Source organism: Crocuta crocuta, unplaced genomic scaffold (genome assembly GCF_008692635.1).
Source record: "Crocuta crocuta isolate KB4526 unplaced genomic scaffold, BGI_CrCroc_1.0 scaffold1269, whole genome shotgun sequence".
Classification (NCBI taxonomy): domain Eukaryota; kingdom Metazoa; phylum Chordata; class Mammalia; order Carnivora; family Hyaenidae; genus Crocuta; species Crocuta crocuta.
The window spans coordinates 35,505-49,872 of NW_027531335.1; the positions used below are offsets into that span (position 1 = coordinate 35,505).

General features: G+C 39.8%; 1 protein-coding gene across 1 annotated transcript in view; it reads left to right on the top strand.

Annotated features, from left to right (window-relative positions):
• WDR44 (WD repeat domain 44) overlaps positions 1-14,368 on the top strand; it is an 80,449-nt gene that overhangs the window by 577 nt on the left and 65,504 nt on the right. The window lies entirely within an intron of this gene.

The following is a 14,368-nucleotide window of genomic DNA, read 5'->3' on the forward strand; positions in this document are numbered from 1 at the left end:
AGATCCACATGGTTTTCTTAAAGTAGCACCTTACGGATGAGGCAGAGGAGATCGAAGACGACAAGGTCCTTACCATTCGGGAGAATTACGCTGTCTTACGAGGGTAGCCGGACGCACTTGTACACAACGGGCTACAGAGCTACAAACAAGTGCTGAGTAATCTGGTGGTTGGAAGGAGAGCCACAGCTTTGTGTTATTTATCGAATTCTGCAAGATGTTTTAGTGATGATTAGTATGGGAGATTCTGAGTAAGGAAGTGCAGTCGTTGGAATGCTTCGCTCGCCTGGGACTTCTTACCCACTCCTCTTCTCAAAGTTGAACCGGGATTTAAAGCTATTTCGCCCAACTCTTCTGCGGGCTCGTGTGGAAGCAGAAGCAGGGAAATACGTTTTCATGCTCTAAGCACTGGAGGATTGGTAAACTTCGTATGTTAATGTGAGTAGACGCTGATGTGGTTACAGGAGTTCAACTGCCTCCAATTCTCAGGCTTATCCCCACGGAAAAAATACCATGTTGGCTGCAAATAAAGTTATTTGTACTTTCTAGAAGACATGCTAAAGCCTAACATATATTCTATATGATATATACCCCAAAAGTTACAGCACGAGAATTAGATAGAAATGTTCATTGGTAGATCGCGGATGTGTTTCCACCAACCTTCCTACCACTGTTCTAAGATTTTTGGGGGGCAGTGGCCAATCTTGAGATGGCACTGAGGATCCTTCAAGTTCAGTGTCTGAAACAAGTTCATAGCTAGACGGTAGAGGATTGAAAATACTTTTGGATTTCCAATTGCATTGGATCCCCTTAAATTTTTGCTTTTGCGCTTTTCCCCTCAAAGTAACGAACTGTTGATCGAGGTTAAACGACAGACAGACTTAGACAGACTTAATCGTTCAGTGCTTTTGAATGTGTTTGTGTGGAGTGGGGGGAGGAAATGATTGTATATGGTTGTAATCAATTTAGGAATATGTGAGTATAGTTCCTTTTCAATGAACGAAACATTTAATTTTGCACATCTTTTTTTTTTTAATTTTTTTAATGTTTTATTTATTTCTAGGAGAGAGAGAGAGAGACAGCGTGAGCAGGGGAGGGTCAGAGAGAGAGGGAGTCACAGACTCCGAAACAGGCTCCAGGCTCTGAGCTGGCAGTCAGCACAAAGCCTGACGCGGGGCTCGAACCCACGAACTGCGAGATCATGACCTGAGCGAAAGTCGGACGCTTAACCGACTAAGCCACCCAGACGCCCCTGAAACATTTAATTTTGAAGGGCAGTTATATCAGGAGTGTAGATTATCTAGCTTAGTACCTGGCGCAGAGGAGGAACCCAAATGTCCATTCCCTTCGTCTTCCTTTCTTGGAGTTAACAAATTTAACTTCATGCAGTGTTTACTTTGGGAGGAAGTCTGCAGACCTTGGAAATATTTAACTTATTGGAACCCAGTGAGTCATTTTGATAGAATTAATAGAATCACTTCTTGCCTCTTGGGATAATAGAGTTTCTCAAGCACTTTGATCCTTCTCTAGTAGGTGAAGAGTCAAAACGTCTCTTGGAATCCAACCTTCTAATTTTAACTCTAACCTGTCCAAATATTCAACGTGTTGAGCTGTAGGGATAAAACCATAGTGTCAGCCTATGCATTTCACGGTTTCATTCTGTATTAGTGGGGGGAATTTGGAAGAGAATCAGACTCATCTGGAGAATTGAATCTGAAAAGAACTAGCAGTACCGGGAGGATTGAAAAAGGTTGGCATCATTAACATTTCCTCTGTCCTTTGTGACAGGTTTTGTCTTTTGCATAACGTACTGTGAAGAGACTTGGCTGGGTAACTAACAACCTAGAAATGCAGTGAGAAATCTTGATTTGTGGAAACAGATGGTGTCCCTGGATATCTGGTTATCAGAAATACCTTCTGTCCCTTGAGAGGAATTGGAGTGGCGTACCATACAAACTCTAAGAGGTTAACAGACTGAGTTTGCAAACTGTAAGAAATGTCCCTTGCTTTTGGGGATGCCGCAGTACACCGACCATTTCACCAAATTGTAGTGAACCGATTAGGCACTCGAGAGTTATCTCGTATGTTTTGTTAATCAGAATCCAAATACACAGTCCATTTCCTAAAATTGACTTCTTCTGTTCCCCTCTGGTGGTGTCTTCAGCTTTGTTGTCCTTCTCTTTGAAAGCAAATTTAGTAAGTTAAAAATCAGCCCTGCTTTTTAATAGGCTTCATTCTAGTACAGCCTACTTTTCCACAGTGGCAGATCCTCTCCACCTGCCCAGCTTTGCAATATGCACCGCATCTGTAAAGCTTTATTTTGATTGCTATTTTAGGTCAGATTTCCTTGTTCTCTCCATTTTTATATATGAGGAATCTTAGGCTTAGAGAGGTTAATGAATTGGTCTCTGAGACACACAGCTTGTAAGTGACAGCTGGGATATTTGAAGCCAGTTCTTCAGACTCCTAGTCCAGTATTTTTTTCCCCCAGTACATCATAGCTGCCTCACTGTGTGTGTGTGTGTGCGCGCGCGCGCGCGTGCGTGCGTATCGAGAGAGAGAGAGAGAGAGAGAGAGAGAGAGAGAGAGAATCTTCTTCCAAGAGATTCTGGAGTAAATTGCTTTAGGACCAGCTTGCTGAATTGAACTGATGCATCTGTTTAAAAGCAACAGCCCGCTTTTCGGTTCTCTTGGCTTGAAATTTCCACTTTCGCTTTCAGGAATATGTATTTTGTTTTATCAGATAAGAGTTCAGTAAGATCCTAGCATGTTAGAGGTAGAAGGAGCATACGGTTAAATTTCTTCATATAAAATACTGTGAAAACCAAAGCCTAAAGAGAGGAAATGACTTGTCCAAGGTGCCACAGCAAATTAATGGCAATGAGGATTGGAATCCAGGTCAGTCTCACAGTCTAGCGTTCTTTTTGCTACTTTGCTGTCTCTTGATAAAGCAGGAAAGGGAGGAGGAAGTGCGGTATAGTAGAAAAAAAGCCCTGGACTCTGAGTCATTTCATTTCCTCATCTTTATATTGAGATTACACTCTGAGAACTCTTCCAACTCTAAAAGTCTGTCATCGTGTTGCCTTTATTGATAAGCTTTTGGTCTTGGGAAATCTTTCCATGATTTTTTTAAAAAGTTCTTAGTTTAGCAAACTTGATGGTATTTGGTACATGATTCAAGACCCATTGATTTTAAGTTCGATGTTTGCTGGGGAAATTGTATATAAGGTGAATGCTCCTGCTAGTTTGTGTGGATTGTACATACACATACTAAAGGCTGGCAGTGAGAACATGTTATAGAAATAAATGTGACATTTTGAGCATTCTTAATTTTTTTTAATGGCAACCAAAATATTTTTGAGGCCTTGGAAGGAAGGATAGAATGGTAACATTTTTAGAATAGGAAAGGATCAGAGATCATTCAGTCTAGCCCTCCCATTTAATTGAAAGAGAAACCTAGGCTCAGTGAGCCGGGAAGGCAACACACAGCTAATGAGTAACAGACTAGAAACTAGAATCCAGGTCTCCTGATTCCTCATTTCTACCATGTTGCCTTGCCTGTGGAAGGAGGGAAAATACGGCTTGCTGTCCCTGCTCTAGGTTACTGGCCCTTACCCTGTCAGTGGGGTCTTAAGATGGTCTGTCTACCGTGATTCTGTTTGTTTGTTTGTTTGTTTGTTTTCATTTTCATTTTTTTCATGCCCTGCTGTCAGAGGACATGGACTGTTCTGTCTAGGAGTCTAACTTTTGCCCACTAATTTTCTCCAAATCAGGATGAAAACAGGTCGCAGGGAAAAGGTTGATCTAAGAACAGTGGTTGTTATTTAGTTCAGTGTCTGGAGTCTACTTAAGAAAAAGGAAAAAAAAAAAAAAAGGAGTCTGGTTAGTATTAACCCCCATCTTTCTTCTTCTTCTTCTTCTTTTATGAGAGAGAGAGAGTGAAGGGTAGGGGGCAGAGGGGGAGAAAGAGAGAATCTTAAGCAGGCTCCACGCTCAGCCCGGAGTTTGACGAGGGGCTTGATCCCAAGACCCTGGGATCATGACCTGAGTCAAAATCAAGAGTTAGACACTGAACTGATTGAGCCACCCAGGCGCCCCTATTTTTTTTTTAGGTAGGTTCCATGCCCATTGTGGGGCTTGAATTCACAACCCTGAGATAAAGAGTTGCATGCTCTACCAACTGAGCCAGCCAGGTGCCCCACCGGACTATCATTTTAGATTGAAGCAATGGTGAAATCTTGATTTTTAAGTCATGAGAACTGGGATCAAAGTATCCTGAAGAGTTGTTCAGTCTAAATGCAAAAAGTTGCATAGCTGCCTTTGTTGAAAACTCAGCTTCTCACTTTACTTAAGCATCAGAAGTATTTCTCTCTGAGGGAAAATTGATGCAAGTTTCAATAAAAAAAAATTTGTGCGGAGTGCCTGGGTGGCTTAGTCGGTTAAGCGTCCGACTTTCGCTTAGGTCATGATCTCGTGGTTCGTGGGTTCGAGCCCTGCGTCGGGCTCTGTGCTGACTGCCAGCTCAGAGCCTGGAGCCTGTTTCAGTCTGTGACTCCCTCTCTCTCTGACCCNCATTCGTGGGTTGCATTTAATCAGATTACATTTATAAATCATGGATTATATTTGATTGTTTTTGACTTTGTAGATTGATAGAAATATATTTGTAAATGCTGTTTATCACACCCATGTAACATTGTATTGCAGTGTATGGGGAGCAATCTACATATAAGGTAAATTCAGGCTCTAAATTTACTGGCCTCCAATTATTAATTGGTGACTCATGGAGGTAGGACAGTCCGTATGGCAATTTGGGGTCTCAATTTGTATTTGTACAAACTCCTATAACCTGAAAACTTTGTTCTTGTGATAACTGCATAAAATAGGGTAGATAAAATTTAATTTTTAAAATCTTGAAAACCGGGGCACCTGGGTGGCTCAGTGGGTTAGGCGTCCAACTTCGGCTCAGGTCATGATCTCACTGTTCATGGGGTTTGAGCCCCGCATCGGGCTCTGTGCTGACAGCTCACTCAGAGCCTGGAGCCTGTCTTCCGATTCTGTATCTTCCTCTCTCTGACCCTCCCCTGCTCACACTGTCTCTCTCTCTCTCTCTCTCAAAAATAAATAAAACATTTAAAATAAATAAAATCTTGAAAACCTACACACTTATAGGATGTTGACAGTTCAGTTGTGGCCCTACAGAACAGAAAATGATTTCTAGTTGTTGGTATTTGAGACTTAAGTGTGTAACCTCTACGTTACACAACCATCCATGTGTTCTTTTCATTGTTTTAACTTGATAAAGTCAAGTCAGTTTGCCGAGCAAGCCCCTTGAAGACACTGTATGTTTCCTTCTCATACTCTGCCTGCACTTCTGGTAATTACTTCCGGGGTAGTGTAGGTGGAGGAAGAGTTGGTTGCTGAGGGTGGTGGTGATCGAGGTAGAGGTGGTGNCCTGGAGTGTAAATAACTGAGATAAAACAAAGCACACCATTTAGTATTGTTTTAGATTCTGACCTACATAGTGCAAATTAAATAATCCTTTTTGTAAAAGATTAATAGCCTATAAAAAATAACCCCAAACAAACTTTAAGGTAACAAAAATTGTAGGTACTTTATGATATCCTCCTGATATCTAACTTGAATTGATAAATAACCTACATTTCTGTTTTCTACCCAGAGCTCAACCAATTTCTACAAACGTTCACAAGATCTGTTCCCCCTCTAGCTGTCTGTCAGATATTATGCAGCTAAACAGCTAAACCTTTAATTGGGTGCTTTCCTGACTCTTCAGAGCGGAACCCTATTCTTATTTCAAACTGAGCGGTCTTTGTGTTAGTTTGTCATCTTGTGATTCAAAATTGAAAAAAAAAAGCACGTGAGACATAGTGTGGGCCTCATACCTGATGGCAATCCCAATGTTCCCCCCCTCCCCCGTCTGTATACAAATTTATCTTGGTTACCATAGCAACCAGCCTATCAGTTATTCTTATAGCTCTTTTGCTTTCTCTCAGCTACTAGGATTACCATATAATCCGGTTCTGCTAAAGCTCTTCAGGTCTTAGCATTTTATTACCAGCTGCAGCTGTCTGGCAGTTTACAGTTTGGCATTCCATCAGGGTCAATTAGTTTTAAGTCCACAAAACCTTTTTGTCTCCAAACATTTTAAGTGTACAGAATTTAACAAGAATGCATTTAGGCAACAGTTCCTCATACTACTGTTCTCAGTTCCATTGTTAGTCATTGTCTTGAATATTGAGTACATTGCACCACTGACGTGGATGGCCATCCTTTTGTAATACAAGCTAGAATAAATGTCAAGGTCAAGAGTGACCATTTAAGAAATATGCTTGTAAATGTGATTTTAGACTTGGTATCATCCCACACTAAATGAAGTGACTTAAAAGCACCTTGATTTATCAGCAACTACCAAATAAGTAATCTGGCTTCTAACAAAAATGATTTCTGTAGGTTGTAGAAAGAATGTTTGGCCCTTAGACTAATTCATTCTAATTTGAGAAAATTGTTTAGAAATTTAACAGGAAAGGTTATCTTTCCTTTGCAGCCTTCAAATAAACAGGAAAATTCTGAAAGGTAAAGACTGAATTATTGTATGGGTCTTTAGAATAGAAGTCTTTCTATTTACTTGATAAGTGCATTTTTTAATCTCTTAAAAACCTCAGAATTCAGGTAAATAAAATAGTTTTGAACCATAAGTCTTTACTTGTCTTACTAAAAATAAGGATATTGAAGGGGCGCCTGCCTGGCTCAGTCAGTAGAGCTTGCAACTCCTAATCTCTGGGTCGTGAGTTCCAGCCCCACGTAGAGCATACAGTTTACTTAGAAAATAAGAAGGGGTGGGGTGTGCCTGGGTGGCTTAGCCAGTTGAGCAACCGACTCTTGATGTCAGCTCAGGTTTTGATCTCAGGCTTGTGAGTTCAAGCCCCGAGTTGGGCTCAACGCTGGGTATGGAACCTACTTAAAACAAAAACAAATAAAAAAGTGTATTGAAGAAATATTTAGGATATATATTATCTGCTGGTTTATGTTCTAGTGTTTGTGTTAGTGTTTTTGGTGCTCATGTTTGTTAATATTGTAGAGTGTAGTAGTGACTTTTTTAAAAAAATTTTTTAATGTTTTATTTATTTCTGAGAGAGACAGCATGAGCAGGGGAGGGTCAGAGAGAGAGGGAGACACAGAATCTGAAACAGGCTCCAGGCTCTGAGCTACCTGTCAGCACAGAGCCCGACGCGGCGCTCGAACCCACGAACCTTGAGATCATCACCTGAGCCGAAGTCAGGAGCTTAACGGACTGAGCCATCCAGGCACCCCAGTAGTGACTTCTAAATATGCACAATTAATCTCTGACGTTAACTGACATACGTAATGTGTTAATGGTTTAGTAAATATTAGTTTCCATTTCCATACATAATGATAAATAATGTTCTTTTAAAGATCAAAGAATTTTAGTCTTAAGATTTGGGGAGGGGGGCCTGGGCTCCTGGGTGGCTCAGTCAGTTGAGTGTCCGACTTCAGCTTAGGTCATGGTCTCACCAATAGTGAGTTGAGTCCCTGTCAGGCTCTGTGCTGACAACTCAGAGCCTGAGAGAGTGCTCTGTATGTGCACAAAGGGGGGAAGGAGGAGGGGAGGGAGGAAGAAAGAGAGAGAGAGAAAGAAGGAGGGAGAAGTAGAGGGGGAGAATCTTAAGCAGGTGATGCTGGGCTCTATCCCACAACCCTGGGATCATCATGACCTGAGCCAAAATCAAGAGTCAGACACTCAACCGTAGCCACCCAGATGCCCCAAATGTTTATCTTGTTAAATAAAGGATTATAAGATTGTAAGTTTATGAAATGATTAAATCTTCCTGGTTTGAATTTTTATTGAAATTGTGATTAGAATGGTTTCATTTTAAGACTAGTATATCCTAATCAAAACTGTGGTTAAATTCTGCTAATGCTCCAAGGAGAACTTAANTGCCAAGCGTGAAGCATAAAATTTTTGGAAACTCCTGACAGAAAATGTTAACAATATTTTCCAGTAGGGAGCCTGTACAGAGTAAGCCATCCCTCTATAAAACCTACTTGACCGGTACTAATTGTCACAGACTATCCCAGTACAAATTCATTGAACTCTGGGCATTCTTACAGGTCAAACTTTCTAGAGAACCAATAAATAGAATGTAGAACTGTATTCAAACCCACTGGTTACTCAATAGGCTCAAAAGAAGAGGTGGGAGTGTTTTTTCTGGCATTGCTCTTGAACTGGAAAAACTAGCCATGGATGAACTTAATATCCATAGTTCTCTTTTAAATTTGTTCCTGAAAGCCTGTTTAAATTGGGAGACTGAGGGAATCTTCTTTCTGTTTATTAGCAGTACTGTTAACAATTTGTGTGTTTTTTAAAAATCTCTTTTAAAATATGCTTATCTACTCATGTCAAACTGAAATGGCAGGTTGTTTGAACATATCTCCAGGCCCAGTTCCACTTCACTTACCCCCAGCTTTCTCCTTCCTTGCTTACCCAATGTCATTAGTACAGAGATTCAATAACTTACTGTCTGTCCCTTACAACTGAGAAGGGACCATGATGGCTGAAATATAATGGGTGGATCTTTGGGAACAAGCAAGGGAAAGATTGGTTAAATTGAATATAGTGAATGCATTGGTAAGTGGGATTGGTTAGCGTTGCAGGTGAGGGTAAGTTTATTGGGTTAGTCGAAGATAAGTGAGCAGAATGAATAAATAGCTTAATAAAACTAGTACCTTTGTGGGGTGCCCAGATGGCTCAGTTGGAGGAGCATGTGATTCTTGATCTTGAGGTTCTGAGTTTGAGCCCCACATTGGGTGTATAGATTAATTTAAAAAAATAATAAACTTTTAAAAACCCACTAATACTTTTGTGAATGAGAGTAAGTTTGTCAATAATTTGCAATTGGTATTTTTACTTTATTGGGTTGGCTTTAGAGATTATGGCTAATGACTGAGATCAGTTGTTTTTCCTTTAAGTGAACTTTACTATCCATCTTTTGTTCCACGTCATAGCTCTTGGCTGTTGACTTTTAACCTTTGCCTTATTTCCCAGCATAGAGAGATGTCCACAGCTGATGTATGGTAGTGAAAGAAAGGTGTAGATGGTGATAGGGATGGTGAGTAGGCATGCTCTGTTGTGTTCCACTTCTCTTCACATTTTCTTCTACTTTTGAACTTCCTGGTTCTCTCAAATCTGCACTCCCACCCCCACACCAGTTCCTATTAAGAGCAAAGAGGGAGGAAATGGAGGGGCCTGAGGTAAGGACAGTGGTTTGGATTTATGGAACCTTTGTAACTTGAGGACATCCTGTACTCAGCAAATATTCAGTGTTAAGAGTGAAGCCTTGGGAGGTGTTGCCAGTTTTATCCCACAGCCATATATCCATTCCCCTGTTACCAACTATTTGTTCTAGGGATGAATGTGTTCACAGTGAGAAAGAAGTATTATAGTCCTACATGTTGTTACTTGTGAAGAATAATACCATACTGTAAACANTGAAGTCGGATGCTTAACTGACTGAGCCACCCACACGCCCCTGAGCATTCGTTTTCAAAGTACTTTTAGTTATATTACCTCTTCTGATTATCGGGCAGTTCTGTGAGACAGAAGGACAATTTTTGTGAGACCGGTAGGACAGTTATTATTCTGATTTTGCAAATAAAACTCAGCTCAGGGTAGATAAGGGCCAGCCAGCAAAAGTGGAGCTTAACCACTTTGTGGTAATTTTATGATGATTTTGAATAAAGATCTAAAACATNTTGTATTTTAAATATGGATTATTAGAATGATGAGACTAACCCTCCTGCTGCTTGGGTATGTATAATTTAAACAATGAAAAGTATATATATAATTTGTTTAAATGTTTATTTACTTTTGAGAGAAAGAGATAGAGGGTGAGCGTGGGAGGGGCAGAGAGAGAGGGAGACACAGAATCCGAACCAGACTCCAGGCTCTGAGCTGTCAGCACAGAGCCGGATGTGGGGCTCGAACTCACTAGGTGAGACCATGACCTGAGCCAAAGTCAGATGTTTAACCGACTGAGCCACCCAGGTGCCACTAAAAAGTATATTTTTAATGTTTGTTTATTTTGAGAGAGACAGCCAGTGTCGTGGGGGAGGAGCAGAGAGAGAGACTCTAAAGCAGGCTCCATGCTCAGCAGGTAGTCCGCTGTGGAGCTTGATCCCACTACCCAGGACATAAGGACCTGAGCCAGAATCAAGAGTCAGAAGCTTAACTTACTGAGCCACCTAGGCACCCCCCAAAAAAGCAATGTACGTATTTCAAGTTGACTTATTTATTTTGAGAGAAAGCAATATATATATATATATTTCAAGTTTACTTATTTATTTTGAGAGAGAGAGAGAGCCAGTAGGGGAGGGGCAGAGAGAGGATCCCAAACAGGCTTCATGCTCAGTGCAGAGCCTGACTCGGGGCTCGAGCTGATGAATCATGAGATCATGATCTGAGCTGAAATCAAGAGTAGAATGCTTAACCGACTGAGCTACCCAGGCATCCCAGAAAGCAGTATTTTTAATGTTCTTTTTAAGCATTGATGGAATTGATTATGGTACAGTAGCTAGGTCAGAAAATGACCTTGCTACTGAAAGAGCTGGAATCCCAGATACTGCTACTGCATTTCAAAGTGTATGTGCTTTGTTCCTAAGGGAAAACCCCTCAAGATGTGAGCCCGTGCTGATGGGGCTTGTGTGTTCTGTGCCTCATCAAAATGTCTTGATCCCAGATTTTTTTCCCCCTGTATTTGTTTTGTAGATTGTTGTCAATTGTTTATTTAGTCCAGTGTTTTGTGGTTTTTTCTTTCTTTCTTNCAAAGGTGTTTTCTAGCAGTAACAATGAATGCATGTGGTAGTTATTAATATTTTCCACCTAATCAAACCTCTTTTGGCTGTCAAATTAATGGGAAAAATGCATTCCTAGTAGCTAAGTGATTAGAAAATTTACACTGTGAGTAATTACTATTTAGGATATAAATAAGATTGAATAACCTTTTTTATAATAAATAATAAACTTGCCACTCAGAGTGTTTTATGTAGGTAAGCATTCGAGGTAATTTGAGATTAGAGTATCTATCAAGTATTTAGTACATACTTCATTAAAGAATACAGAAGTAGAAATTCAGATACGTAAAGCATAGTATCAAATTTATAAGATAAAATGCTTGGGATGCCTAGCTGGCTCAGTTGGTTAAGCGTCTGACTTCAACTCAAGTCACACACGATCTCACAGTTCATGGGTTCGAGCCCCACCTTCAGGATTCTGTGTCTTTCTCTCTGCCCCTCCCCCACTCACACTCTGTCTCTCTCTCAAAAGTGAATAAATGTTAACAATTTTTAAAAATAAAATGCTTAATGTTAAATGTACAGAAATGTGTTCACTTTTCTATTATTCATGATATGGAGGGAGAACATGAATAATTAAAAGCTACCATTTACACCAAAACCTCAGTTCAGTCATTAGCTTACAACTTCCTTTCCCATCACACCTTTTATCACAGATAGCAGTAGATTTTTTTTAAAAATTGAAAAGTAAACGGTTTGCTTTGATTCGTTGTTGTTGTTGTTGCTATTGTTGTTCCTCTACCCATCTTTGGTGTTGAGCAGTAAACTCAGAAGGAGAAAAGCAAAGGATCTCAAAGCCTGAGCAATCAGTTCACTGATCATAGAATTGATTTATATAAAGTTTTTAAAGAGGGAGTTTTGAAACATCTTNATTACTGGCATTTACTTTTTGTGTATATATATTTTTTGAGTAAGCTCTGTGCCCACCATTCAACTTGAACTCATGATCCCAAGATCAAGAGTCGCATGCTCTACCAGATAGGTCAGTCAGGTGCCTCATTTGGCATTTACTCTTAAAAAAAATTTTTTTTAAGTAATCCCTGTGTCCAGTATGGGACTCAAACTCACGACCCCGAGATCACGAGTCCCATGCTCCACTACTGAGCCAGCCAGGCACCCTGGGCATTTACATTTTAAGATTAGTACACTATGGGGTGTTTTAGATAATTTACAGAATCATATTAGCACATTAACTTGGTAACACTTCTGATACAGCTTGTAGCTCAATTTCTTGTTTGTTTACTTTTAAAAAAATAAATTACAAAGTGATTTAGCATGACTGCATTAGTATTAGTATTAGTATTAACTTCTCCAGGCAGTCATGAATTTAGTTACCTGTTTCTGTTATGATTTTACTAAAAATTACTTGTTTTAATGTTTATTTAGTTTTGAGAGAGAGAGAGACACAGAGTGTGAGTGGTGGAGGGTCAGAGAGAGAGGGAGACACAGAATCTGAAGCAGGCTCCAGGCTCTGAGCTGTCAGCACAGAGCCCATCGCGGGGCTCGAACCCCGAACTGTGAGATCATGACCTGAGCTGAAGTTGGCCACTTAACTGACTGAGCCACCCAGGTGCCCCTACTGTTGTGTTTTTTTTTGTTTTTGTTTTTTTAAGCAGGCTCCACTCTGGGAGTGGAGCCCATCTCAGGGCTTGAACTCACGACTCTGAGATCAAGACATGAACTGAGATCGAGAGTCAGATGCTTATCCGACTGAGCCACCTAGGCACCCCTAAAAATTACTGTTTTTCCTAGTGTATTTTTGAGCAAGAGCGAGCAAAGGAGGGGGGCAGAAGGAGAGAGAGAGAGAGAGAGAGAATTTCAAGCAGGCTCCACTCCACACTCAGTGCAGGAGCCTAACACAGGGCTCCACCTCACAACTGCGAGATCATGACCTGAGCCGAAATCAAGAGTCAGATGCTTAACCAACTGAGCCACCCAGGCATCCTCTAAAAATTACTTTAAGTCATTAATAGATCTGATTTTTAACTAACCCACTTTGACAAATTGGGACATTGTGAAATAGATGTCTTCTGGAGTTATTGTTTCATTGTGGGTATTTATTGAATGGCCCTAAAATGTGTAAAGTAGAATGTTTTTAATTTAGAATTCTTGAGTGGGCCCAGGGAATGGCCCTGGGCCATTTTTTGTCATTTTTGTCAGTAAATAGATTATCAAGATATTCTTTCAGGAATATGGCATAAAACTATATAAATTATGTAAATCAATTTTGAAAAATCAAGTTGTCATTTTAGACAAAATACACACAGTTGCCAAAGAGTCTATTTTAAGTTTGTAATTACTTTATACATGACTAGATTTATATTTCTTAATGAAGTTTTATTTTATTAAAGATCATTTGTAAATACTGCCACAAAAGCTGCTTTTAAAAAACAGCCATTGTGCCAAAGTTTTCACCATCTGTTCCCATTAATATCATTGATAAAATAGTTATTAGGTATTTTAGATATAGTCTTCTTGGCTTTCATAGTATTTAAAACAAAATGGCCTTTCAAAGAATAATAGCAGTAGTAATTCACATCTTGAAGGATTCAGTTAATTCCCTGTTTGATAATTATAACTATGTTCTTGGCTTTTTATTAATCTTGTTAGTCAGTCAGTATTGTCATGTATCTAGGGAAATACGAATGAGTCCTGTTTTCAACTGCCTAGTGAAAACATGACATGATAGGTTGTACTAGGAAAATAAGACTCATTTGTGATTGCCTAGCACTTATATTTTTCCTGATATTCCTGGACTTTTCAGGTTTAGTTGGGATTATCACTTTTGGTAGTAGCCAACTTAAAATAGAGCTTTGGGAATGGGTGTGATACTGTCACAAATGATTTGATTTTGAAAAGCCAGCAAACGATTCTCTCTTAGATCTCATTTCTTTAATTTGAGTACTGTGGTTAGTGGAAGGTGTTACTTGACTTACCACTCTCTGTGGGTGGCTTTATTGCTTCGCATATGATTAGTAAAATTTACCATAATAATGCAACTAATAAAATCAGTTAAGTACACTTCAATACTGCATACCAAAGTTTAAAAACTATGCACTTAGAGCAAGATTTAAAAAATAAAACAGTATTGGGGCGCCTGGGTGGCTTAGTCGGTTAAGCGTCCGACTTTCGCTTAGGTCATGATCTTGCGGTTCGTGGGTTCGAGCCCCGCGTCCGGCTCTGTGCTGACTGCCAGCTCAGAGCCTGTAGCCTGTTTCAGAGTCTGTGACTCCCTCTCTCTCTGACTCTCCCCTGCTCACGCTGTCTCTCTCTCTCTGCTAGAAATAAATAAAACATTAAAAAAAATTTAAAAAAATAAAAATAAAAATAAAACAGTATCTTATCTAAATTTGAACTGTTTTCAGTTTTTGTTCCACCTGGGGTTTGGGTTTTGTTTTTGTTTTTAGCTTTGTGTTTGATGTTGTTTTTCTGCCTAGCCTTAGTGGGGAGAAAATCTTTATGTCAGGGGTTTTGATGACCAGAT